We start from the raw sequence: 12,781 nt of genomic DNA, 5'->3' as shown, positions 1-12,781 counted from the left end.
CAATAAGGAAAATTGAGGATATTTTTTTAAATAAAAATATGTATTTATTTTGCAGTAAATACTTGAGGGAAATGTGAAGAGCTGTAAGCTAGATGGCAGTATAAGATTACATTTAGCCTGTAGTTATTTACTGACAGCTGAAGCCAGTTCATGAGTAAATTGAGTTTCATAGAATCAGAGTTGGAAGGGATCCTAAGGGTCATTTAGTCCAAACCCCCTGCAATGCAGGAATCTCAACTAAGCCTTGATCTGGCTGGCTTTATTACAAAATGCTCTACTGATAATTGCATGCTATTCAAATAACCTTGTAACAACTGATATCAACATAATAAAAACTCCAAATGCCTGTACAAATCAAGCTTTAGGCAGAGAGTATATTAACGGAGGTTATGTTAGGAGAACAAAGTTGTCTATTTTGGTAATCAAGCTTCAACCAAAGCAGTTTTACAAAACTTTGCTATAACCTCTGGTTAATCAACTCTTCAGCTCTTAAGCTAATTATGAATTATTGGGGGGGGGGTTATTCCTGCTAGCAGGGTTACAATACTATTGCACACCACTCCAATCTCCAAATGATGTGACATTCTAGGAGTTCCAGGCGCTTACCCAGGGTTTGTGTTTCCTTCGAAACGAGGGACAGCAAAAACTGTGATGTCTTTATGATATAAGGTTTATTCATACATATATACAACCTGAGTCTGTGATAGAAGGGTTCACAGCATTAACACCCCAAAACACGCCTTGTTTCTCCCATAGCCACAGCCTTGGATTCCAGCAGAAATCAGACATGGTGTGCTGTCTCTCCCTCTCTTTCTGACTTCTAGCTCACATCACTCCAAACTCTCTGCCCTCAACTCTGGCTTTGTCTTTCTAGCTACCCATGAGTTGAGAAAAGGGCCCCACCCATTTGCCATCTCGCACAGAGTGCTTTCTCTTTGTTCCCCTCAATGGCTCATCACCCAGGCAATCACCTCATCAGGAAGCTAGCCTGTCTTTTTCCCCCGCCGACACTTGCTGGATCTAAGGGTTAGAAGGGTCTCGCATGCAGTCTACCCCCCCTCCAACACATAACAGTACGATAGGCTTAGCCTTTATAATGGGAGAGAGGAAGACATAGGGAAGATGGTATTGAACACGTTATAGGTGCTTTGACTGACATTTTGTATGGGGTTTCAGGAATATAGGAAGCTATATTTGGTCATTGATCCATGTGACTCAATACTGTTGACACCAGCTGGCAGCAGCTCTCTATTGTTTCAGCCCTACCTGGAGACACCAGGGATTGGTAGTAGTAGAGCATGTGCTCTGCTACTGAGCTTCTACATCATGGAGAGAGCTTGGATTAACACATCCACAATCCTTCTGAAACAAGGTGATTTGAGTTAGTCAAAATTACAGCACCAGACACCCATTTTATAGCTAGGCATGTGGAGATTTGTCCACAAAACATGTAGCCAATTCACAGTTTTGGAGTAGGGCCAATATGAAGTACAGTAGAAAGTTTTCCATAGGTTTGGGTACATTGATGCAACCCAAATGAGACTGTCATTCACAGGAAGCTGTACTCTATCTGTGCACCCATACACAATCAGTGTTCATCATGTAAATCCAAGCAATCACATAATGACTTTCCCTGTCGCTGACAGTTTGTGTTAAATGTATTAATTGCTTTACATTTGCTTGGAAAATCCAAGTGAGCGAATCAGGATTAACTGATCTGCAAATGAGTTTCATTTGGTATCAACGATTCTCAAGTGTTGTGCTGGTGTTCATATGTAAAAAAGAAATAAATCAAAGACACCCTCTGAGTCCAAATTCCACCATCCAAAATGTCGGCTGTCACTGCTCCACCTTTGCCTCTTGCTAATTAGCCTGTGTGGTGGAAGTGTAAAATTCTGCACTGAGTGTAAAAGAAACCCAGGTAGCCTCCTCTTTTCAAGCGTAAGAGGGATGTGTGCCACCAGCTCTGAAATTTCCCACAATACAGAAATTTCCCACCAAGGAAGCCCCAAAGCGGAATCATAAAGTTGATAGGCTACAGCACACACACCCCTTAAGAGCTTATCAGGAGCTAGATGACCAATATGGAAGCAAGGTCAGTGTAGTTTAATGCACAGGTGGAGCCAAACTGGTTCTTGTGCATTTGCACCATACTGATCTCGTCGTTGCCTCCCCACCCTTCCCCTTTACCTCCCAGTAAGCAGCAACAACACAACTGCTCAAAGGTTCGCTGACTGGTGTCATCCTACCACACCATCTGCTACCGGTCAGTAGTACTTGGCTGAATAGGGGCTGCCACCTTTTTACCCAAGAATATGGAATGGTGCAAGTCTTGACATAGAATCATTTCCATGGAACTCATTGATTGTCCAGCTTTAGTGCATGCTGTTCGTAATTCTTCATTAACTCAACTTCTGTTTGTAAGATTTAACAAGCCCTCAAGCCTCACAAGACTATACATAAGCTCTTTCTTTCACCCATCACTCAACCACTAAGTGCACTGTGGAATCAGTTTAAAAATAATATTATTTAGACATGTGTCTTATAAAAATGTGAGCAGAGTCAATTTCACTGCTGACTTAACTCCAATTGCTGTTTATCATCGTTCTGCTGTGGGTTTGCTGTGTGCTTCATTGATGTTGAATTTATTTGTTTTAAAAGGCGTTACTGATTGAGAGCTGCCCTGATGGAAAATCTTTTTAGAAATAAAATAAATAATCTATCTGTCTATCTATCTATCTATCTATAAAAAAGAACCACTGGCTTTCTTTCTTTTGTTGGATATTATAATGATGGACATAAGGAATACATTCTCTGGAGTCCAGATGTTATCTCATAAAACTAAGCCCAGTTTGCTGAAGTTAGATCAATTGACTTCCATGTCAAAAGTACAATTCCTGACTTTCCTGACTGCAACATTTGGAGGCAATCTCCCTGTCACTGTGATAAAGTTACAGTGCAAACCTAACACATGTCTACACAGAAGCAAGTCCCATTGAGTTCCATAGAGCTTACTCCCAGTGGTTATATGATTACAGCCTTAGGCTTCATTTTCACTATCCGGCACGCCAACTGTTTTGACCCCCTTGATACATATATTTTTAAGGGGAATGGGTCCCCTCAATCTTCAGGTGGCCCTGCATGCGTCAAGTGTGTGTGATGTCCTGTGTGCATCGCACGTGTGTGACGTCACACATGCAATATGTGATGCAGGTCCAGTGGCCAGATCCTCCAGGGTTCTTGTGTCGCACGTGACACGTGACACACAACAAACACACAACACACACCAGCACCCAGTACCCCAATCTTGGGAGCAACCTGGTGCCTCTGAGCATTTAAAGCACCATTATAACACTTAAACACGTTAAACAGTTATGGCTCTCCCTGCCGCCACTGCCAGGAATCCTAGGAAATGTGGTTTAAGGGTGGTGAGCATTGTTAGAAGACACACTCACCATTCCCCTCTCAGGGTAGAGCAGGCATAGGCAAATTCAGCCCTCCATATGTTTTTTGGGACTACAACTCCCATGATCCCTAGCTAACAGGACCAGTGGTAAGGGATGATGGGTATTGTAGTCCCAAAACATATGGAGCTCCCAGTTTGCCTATGCCTGTGGTAGAGCTTCCTAGGAAGAGGGGTTGATTGTTAAACCACTTCAAGAATTGTAGCTCTGCGAGAATGAATAGAAGTCTCCTCAACTATCCACACCCATAACAGGCTACAATTCCTAGGATTCTTTGGGTCATGACTGTTTAGAGTGGTATACTACCTTAAATGTATAGTGCAGTTGGGGCCTGATTCAAGGTGTATGTAAAGGGCAATGCAAAATTGTCTCACTAGGAAACCAGGGGAGAAAAACCAGTATTTTGTTCAGATACATTCGTCCATACCCTTCAAGCGTCCCAGTTTTCCTGGGACATTCTTGGAATTACGGGAGCCATCCTGGCTTCTAATCTGATCCCGGAATGTCCTGTTTCCCCCCCTCCTGCGCTGCTGCCACCAAGCTCAGAGAGAAGAGTGAGCTGGCGCTTGCAGCCGGCATTTGCAGTAGGACCCTTGTGAAGTGGAACCCTCATGAGTGGGAGTCAGTTCCCCACTGGAGTGGAGATGGTGGACACGCACAATGTTCTTGCCAGCCCCTCTCTGCCACAGTGTGGGTGGAGGAAGTGAGTGAGGAGGGAAGGAAGTGACCAGCTGTGGCAGGGAAGGCGGCCCACTGACTTGCACACCCAAAGACACGTGTCCCGCTTTTCAGATGAAGAATGTTGGAGCTTGTTGTTCAAAGGGCTTGTTGCTAAACTTGCAGAAACACCTTATTAAGCTTATACACTCACTATCTTGGAGAAATGTGCAGAATCATTAACAGCCTCAAGGGAAATGGGTTTTTCCAAAGCAATGTATTATTTGCACGCAAGGGAGCAGTGTTGTATTAGAAACCAGAACAAAGCGAGCGGTGGGTGCACTGTTGATGGATCAGTCATAAAGCTACAAAACAGTGAAAAGTTGTCTCATAATATCCCTCTTGCGGTCAAGTTATTAAACTGTGTGTGACTTTGGGAGTAATAATGACAAGCCTGCCTATATAATCCTTTGGAGTATTCAGATATGCAGATGACACAACCTTGATAGTAGAAAGTGAGGAGGAATTAAAGAACCTTTTAATGAAGGTGAAAGAGAAGAGCATAAAATATGGTCTGAAACTCAACATCAAAAAAACTAAGATCATGGCCACTGGTCCCATCACCTCCTGGCAAATAGAAGGGGAAGAAATGGAGGCAGTGAGAGATTTTACTTTCTTGGGTTCCATGATCACCGCAGATGGTGACAGCAGTCACAAAATTAAAAGTCGCCTGCTTCTTGGGAGAAAAGCAATGACAAACCTAGACAGCATCTTAAAAAGCAGAGACATCACCTTGCCGACAAAGGTCCGTATAGTTAAAGCTATGGTTTTCCCAGTAGTGATGTATGGAAGTGAGAGCTGGACCATAAAGAAGGCTGATCGCCAAAGAATTGATGCTTTTGAATTCTGGTGCTGGAGGAGACTCTTGAGAGTTCCATGGATTGCAAGAAGATCATTCTGAAGGAAATCAGCCTTGAGTGCTCACTGGAAGGACAGATTGTGAAGCTGAGGCTCCAATACTTTGGCCACCTCATGAGAAGAGAAGACTCCCTGGAAAAGACCCTGATGTTGGGAAAGATTGAGGGCAGTAGGAGAAGGGGACGACAGAGGACGAGATGGTTGGACAGTGTTCTCGAAGCTACCAATATAAGTTTGACCAAACTGCAGGAGGCAGTGGAAGACAGGAGTGCCTGGCATGCTCTGGTCCATGGGGTCACGAAGAGTAGGACACGACTAAACAACAAATGAGTATTCAGTGCACTTCACATATCTCAATAAAACCTAACACAATGACCCTCCAAGATAGTATCAGTAGTCTTATCCCTCTGTTGAGTTTAGGCTGAGCAAGAGTGTGGCTTGATTAAAACTACAGATATAATTGGAGCTGAAGTGGGGGGGGGGTCATGTTTTCACATTCAGTCTCTCTTTACAGAAGTGTCCCTATATATCACAGACAGACTTCTGTTTTCTGGCACCTGTTCTTTGTTAAAACACTGTCCCTATTTTATTTTTGAATAATTTTTTTGAGGGTGGAATTCTTCTTAGAACTATATAGTGTGTTTCTATGCATGTGCCAGGGACCAGATAAAATGACAGATGAAGGCAATTTGGCACCTGAAGCATACAAGTATATATTGATGGTGGTGGTGTTGTTGTCATTGTCCATGACTCAATGGCAGAGCACGTGTGTTGCATGCAAAAGGCTCCAGATTCAATCACCAACATCTCCAAGTAGGACTGGGAGACATCCCACCTGAATTCCTGGAGAGCAACTGCCAGTCTCTTTAGACAATACTAAGCTAGATAGACCACTGTTCTGACTTGACATAAGGCAGCTTTTGAGAAGTAGGAGGAGACATAAGATTGGAGAAATGTGAAATGGAAAGAAACCAAAATTGATATATTTGCCCATCCCAAACCAGAGGAAAAGGAGTAAGCAATTTTGACAGAAGCCAATCAAAATCTAAAACCTGTATTAGGGGGGCCTCATAGCGGTAAAGGAGAGGTTCAAAAACATTGTTGTAGCTTCCACCAATGCAGCAATTTATCCTCAATACCCATCACCAACCTGGTGCCCTCTAGATGTTTTAGATCACAAATCTCATCATTTGTACTATGCTGGCTGAAGCTGATGGAAGGCATCAGGCTTTGGAAGGCTGTTCTATGTGCATACATTGCCAACAAAAACTAGTTTCACCCAGGTCAGATTAATAAATGCAAGGGATCTCTAGAACTGGACTCAGTCCAGAGCCCCTTCAGGCATGACTATGGTGCTATGGGATGTGCTATAGCTATATGGTCTTTCTGATACGCTGCCAGTAATTGCAGATCGCACACTTGTAGAGTCTACACCATGTGGTTCCAGCACTGCCGCCACCAATTCTAGCACTGCTATATGGTGGGTCTTCCTATGTGAACTGGTGCTAGGGGGAAGGTTCTAGCCTAGCTTGCTTCTTGGCATGCTGATTTTCTATTTGCAGGGATGGTGTGGTAGGAAAACATTTAAATATACAAGGCCAAGGCATTGAGCCCAGCCTACCTAAAATATGGTATCTCTCAATAGAAGTCTCTCTGGGTGCTAAGATCCTTGGGTGAGCACCTTCTCTAAGTCTCAACAACATCAGAAGCAAGGATGCTGGTGACAGGCGAACCTATTCTGTGGCTGTTCCCATATTGTAGAATTGTCTCCCAAGAGAGGTTAGATCAGCTTCCTCTTCGTTATCCTTCCGCTGGCAGGCTAAGACCTTTCTATCGAGACAGAGATCTTTGGAAACTAAGCTGCAGGTGATGCTGATCACTGGGGCTGCTGTACCTGCATTCTGATGTATCTTAATTATTTGGGGTTTTTTACTAGTTTTTTTAAAATTATTTTGTATTTTATGAAGTTTTTTAATGTTTTAAGCTGCCTCGAGTCCCAGCTTGGGAGAAAGGCAGGATATGAATACATTAAATAAATACATCCTGGGAATAATTTGGCTCCGCTGTGAAGTGTTTGTGTATAACAGGCCACCACAATACAAAACACGCATTAAACACACTGTCCCCTGTTGTTCTCTTCCAGCTTCCATTTGGCATGTATTTGGATGAATATTTGGAAAGGGCCAGCTCTCAATAAATCATAAACATTTATTATTTATTTGTGACATTTCTATGAGTCACTTCGTTGCTAAGAAGTGTCTTTCAAGTACAATGGAAAATCATGGGCATTAGAAACGCAGTATGAAGAGCTTGTCAAAAACGAGTCAACAGCATCTAAAGAAGTGCATGCCTAACCAGTGGCATGCAATCGGTGGACATGGGGGACTAGACTAGTCCCCTAAATGTTCCCAGTAAATTAGAGTGTTAAAGTATTAAAGCCTGGCACCCCCTTCCCAAAGCCCAGGAAGCTTCTGCCTAGCTTAGGGAGGGAGGCACAGTGCTCTGACTCATCCAAGAGCCCTCCCGCCACCTTCCCCAACAAAACCCAACCCTTGCAACAGCCTCATAGGGTCAAGCTCTATCAGGAAGAGTTGCTGTGCTCACTAGGCCTAGCCTCCTAGACTGTCTTGTTTCTTTGAATAAAGAGTTGACTTCACTGAAACCATGTGCTGACCCGCACCTAGTACCTGCTTCTGGCACCTGCCCCTGTCAACCTAGGGATGGGTGGGTTCCCCACCCCTAGACCCTAGTAAAGGGGTCCAGGGGTTGGGTTCTGTCTGAAAGCCCAAAGAGGGCTGATGGGCCGTAGAACATCCCAAAAGGGCAACCTCGTGGGATCACCCATTCAATTGGTTTGACCTTGATGGAGATATCAGTCACCAAGTGGGTGGGCTGATTCAGGATACATACCCAATGCCTAAACCAAAACCAACTTACATCTCTAATCAATAAAGTTGTGGCCATTTTGAATAAGGCCATCTGTAGCTACTAACACTGATGGCAATGTTCTGCCTTCACTATCAGAAGCAATATTATCTTTATTATTAGATTTATTAGATTTCTATGCTGCATTTTATCTGAGGATCACAGGGTGGTTTACAATATAAAAGCACAAAAATATGTTTCTGAATACCAGTTGCTGGAAACCACAGGAGGTGACAGTGCTGTTGAGATCAAGTCCTTCTTTTGGGCTCCCCATAAGCCCCTGGCTGGCCACTATGAAAACAGGGTGCTAGACTAGATGGGCATTGGAGTGACACAGGAGTCTAGTCTTATTTTCTTGTGCACATTTAGAACCTAGCTAGTTTTTGAAACAGGCATGATCACATTTTGACAAAGGGTCTTATTGTATCTCAACGTTCAATCTTTCAGCTTTTACTGTAGTACTGGTACTAGGTTGCATACGACTTTATATGAAAGTGAGGTCTAGACATATTTAAAGACATAAATGAATCTTGGAACCTGCATTGGGCATCTTCTTTTAATTTACAAAACAAGGTGGGATAACTCAAAAACGTCATTACTCAATGTAAAAATAATCAATAAAACTATTGACCAGCAAGATTCTGCAAAGTCAGCAAGAATTCTTGGGAGTGGGAGGTGGGGACCAGTAGGCCCTCCAGATGTTACTGGACCACAACCCCCATCATCTTTGACCATTGGCCACACACAGTGGGGCTGATGGGAGTTCCAGGATTGCTGGAGGGCCACGGATTCCTAGCTCTCCATCTTGCACTTTACAAAAATCAAGAATACAGATCACCATTTTGGTCTGCTGCATATAATTCAACAAAGAGGAAGGTGTCAAGCAGTCTTTGCCCTCCTGTTCCCTATTACAAGGTTCCTTATTTGAGTCAATACTAAATAAGGAACAGGTGAGGAAATTCCATAGCTAATATGCTGCCACAAAGGTGATCTTCTGCTTTAACACCAAAAATCTCTCCTCAAAAGGCACAGCCAACTGGAAGGAGGCCTCCAAAGAAGATCTTAATGACTGGCAAGGTTTATATGCAACTGGGGCAAATAATTCCTTTTTCTCCCCACTGAAATTCAGTAAAAATAATAAATCAATATATAGCCCTTCTTCACAGTAGCCTTTAGTGCAACCCCAAACCTAATCACAAGCGCCTTGATAATTGTGGTTTACCTTTTGTACAATATCCTTTTTGAGCTGGACACAATAGTCCAAGTTATTGCTATTATGCACATCTGGAGGTGATTAGCACTACCATGCATTTTTTAATGCTTGGGCTATAGAGAAGTATCCAATAAGGAGCTTTGATTACCTTGAACACAGGGACCTCCTTTAAGGAATATGCAGAGGTTATTATGTAGCAGCTTTTCTCCTAAAGCTAAATTATGAAAGCACACCCCACCCCTTTAGTCAATTTCTGTTTACTTGTAAATTTTGTGACCCAGCGTGGGACAGGAGATGCTTGATAAATAGTACCCTTAGGGAGAATTCCAAGCGGCAACCACTGGGGTGGGAAAAGCACTCAGCAAAGGTATATCAGGTAATTACCAAGCACCTCCAGCTGCTCCTGTCATACTTCAGCAACGACCATGTGCTGATTCAAACCAGAGTAGCTGAACTGAGGAAGAATCAGACTGAATTCAAAACAGAAGGAGCTTATGCTAACCGGGCAGTTACACTCTCTTTTAAGCTTTGCAAGATTGTTCTTTCCATTTAGCAAGCCTGATGGGGCACCCTATTTATTTCACGTACTCACAGGCACAAACAAATACTGCTTCTCCAAAGTTAGGGACAGCTTAAAGGAAAAGAATGCAAATAAAAAGCATCCCTATAAAACATTAAAATTAATACAGAAAAAGAACTACCACAAAAAGCACCTAAAACATTGTTGTTTTTAAGATCCAAAACCATCGGTAAAAATTATATAGATAAACAGCAAGCAGTGCTAAGTTAAAACCTAGATGCTCATTTTCACAAATTAATAAGTAGCTCATTCCAGTCTTTGGTTGATGGCACAAACTGTTCTCCTTCCCACAGCCCAGCAGATGCTGTTTTAATAGGTATGGGGGGATTGCATCTTAAGGAACAGAATCTGAAGGTAACAGGAAGGCAGTGGTTACTTTTAACCATAGCCTATAAATACATTTTCAAGAGATGCTATATAGTGCAAATTAATTTCAACTGAATCACAAGCTTAGGATAGTGACAGGCAGCTACCTCTCAAAAGTGAAGCAAGTGCAGAGAAACTGAAATTCAGATGTTTGTATAGCCCTAGCCTCAGGAAAGGTCATTTGAATCTTAGAACTAGATCCAGAACATCAGTGACACGCCCACCTGGAAAACTGGCATTTGTGATCAACAAAAGCAGATTTTGATGAATTATTCTAGTAATCTTTTTGGCTTCTGTGTATTGAAAATTACACAAGTAAATAGTTGCTCATTGCACAGGCTATGTATACACCCTTTTGTTCTTTTCCTTCAACATGTTATAAGCTGTCCTCCAAGGGAGCAAAACATATATAGTGCGAGGAGTTATGAGGAATGCATCCATTTTCATCAATGGAGTGACAGATTGCATTCCCTCATGGCGTAGGGGCACGTGTTTATTTCAACCATTTCTTTCCTCTGAAAGGTGCCTTATGCACCTTCTGGTTTTCTTCTGTCTGAAAAAGATCAAAGCATTCTAAAGTCTACTGTTACAAAGTTCTCCAACCCACATGGGAGTGACGAAAGCAGCTGTGTTGTGTACATGAATTTGAGTATGGGTGCAGAGTACTGCTTTGGGGTACCGCCCCTGCCAGCCCAACTATGACAGGCAATATAAACAAGATGACTAGCATCTTTAATTCGCCAACCGATGCTTAGCTGCCTATCTGTGAGGAGAAAAAAGGAAGAAGCAGATCGTTTGAAGCTTTATAGTGCCTGGCACAACACTAAGGTATGTGGCAGTTATGCTTGAGGATTTGTGAATCTTAGTCAACCCTACCACTTGTGTACCCAAACTTTATTCTCCCCTAGCAATCATTAGTAGAAAATTAATCAAGGCTTCTTATTTCTGATAATATCACTTGTGGACTTAATGTTCAGGGTTGGTTTTTTTAAAGAATTAGGTGGAGGTGAAGAGATGCTAAAAGTTACAATATAAACAAAATATAAAGATTTGATGCATCAAAGATGTATTTAGGAAAGAGAATATTCTTATGATGACAATATTCTGGACTTTCGGACCTTATGTGATACTTTCATCCAGAAACCTGATTTTTTTTTTTTTTATTCTAAGCATCAGTGAAAATAACTAAAGAATGTACCCAGATAATGTGTACCAATGTGCAAATTACTGTGTGAACATCTATAAACCTTTACCAAAATATTTGCAAAATCAGTTTGACATCAGAGATATCTTCTCTTTCTTAGATTTACACATTGGCTCTTAACACTTTTGGTGGGAGAAACTTTTTGTTGATTTCAAGCTTTTCTTTTGTGTAACATAGTTAGAACCAGGGAGCTAGTAAAAGGAATTAACATATTTCTTAAAACAAGGTTATCTTTGAAAACATAGGAATTGCTAATAATCATCCGGAGAACATGATTTCTCTTTTTATCTAACATTCAAAGCGAATCTAATAAATGTAAAAGACCCCTGTAAGATACAGGTTTAACTCATTCATTTTAACCACTGCGGATGAAAGAACATACTTCAGCCTCTGAAGCGAAGTCTCATATTTAATTATGTTAATAGGTCATGGTTTGATAATTTTCAAAACTTTGGCATTTACACATTCCAACTCTATACCATTGTAAAGTGATGCAGGGGGGGGGGTGTGGGTGTGTGTGTGTGTGTATTTCAAGGTGCTTAAAGGTTTAGCCAGAAGAACAGTGTTTTAACTAATTTACAGTGTAATCTTGTACATGTGTAATCAAAAGCAATGCCTACTAAGTTCTGTCAAACTTCTTTCCAAGCAAGTGTGTGACTGTAGCCTTCAGTCAATTAAACCTATTGAAATATTAACCATTGTCAGCCTTGAAGGGTATTTAGTGAAGACAAATGTCTTCTGAGCAAATAACACAGATAAATCCTTCTGTGGAGAAATAATCTGAAACACTACATGTAATTTTTATTTTATTTTCAGGGAATATACCAGGACAACGGGCTCTCCCTTTTTCTTTTCAAAATGTAGATTTCTGTTCAGTTCACTCCTCTGAAATGGTGCTACATATGTAAAGCCTTGCATATGCCCAAATGGTTAACTTTATCATATTGTTCTTTACATAAAGCATATTAATTAAACTGGGGGCAGCTGATATATACAGTGGTACCTTGGGTTAAGAACTTAATTCGTTTTGGAGGTCCGTTCTTAACCTGAAACTGTTCTTAACCTGAGATACCACTTTAGCTAATGGGGCCTCCTGCTGCCACCGCACAATTTCTGTTTTCATCCTGAAGCAAAGTTCTTAACTCGAGGTACTATTTCTGGGTTAGCAGAGTCTGTAACCTGAAGCATCTGTAACCCGAGGTACCACTGTATTGCAGGACACTGCTGATCAAGCGAATTTGTAAAGAGCCTTGCAAATGGTGAACATCTTCAAATGTTTCAAATGCCTGTCCCTGGCTTGGGAAGGGACGGCAGCTTGGATGTGAGAATGACTGCAGTGTGCATGCAATTCCACAGCCAGAGCTGTGTGTGCGAAATAGTGTATTATTATTATTATTATTATTATTATTATTATTATTATTACAGTAAAAAAAACCAAACCCACTCACCTCTGG

General features: G+C 41.7%; 1 long non-coding RNA gene across 4 annotated transcripts in view; it reads right to left on the bottom strand.

Moving 5' to 3' along the window:
- The window catches only part of LOC310709123, an 83,983-nt gene that overhangs the window by 41,679 nt on the left and 29,523 nt on the right, over positions 1-12,781 (bottom strand). The window lies entirely within an intron of this gene.

Source organism: Podarcis liolepis (genome assembly GCF_965112155.1).
Source record: "Podarcis liolepis genome assembly, chromosome: 6".
NCBI lineage: Eukaryota > Metazoa > Chordata > Lepidosauria > Squamata > Lacertidae > Podarcis > Podarcis liolepis.
This window is presented reverse-complemented; position numbering and strand designations above follow the sequence as displayed.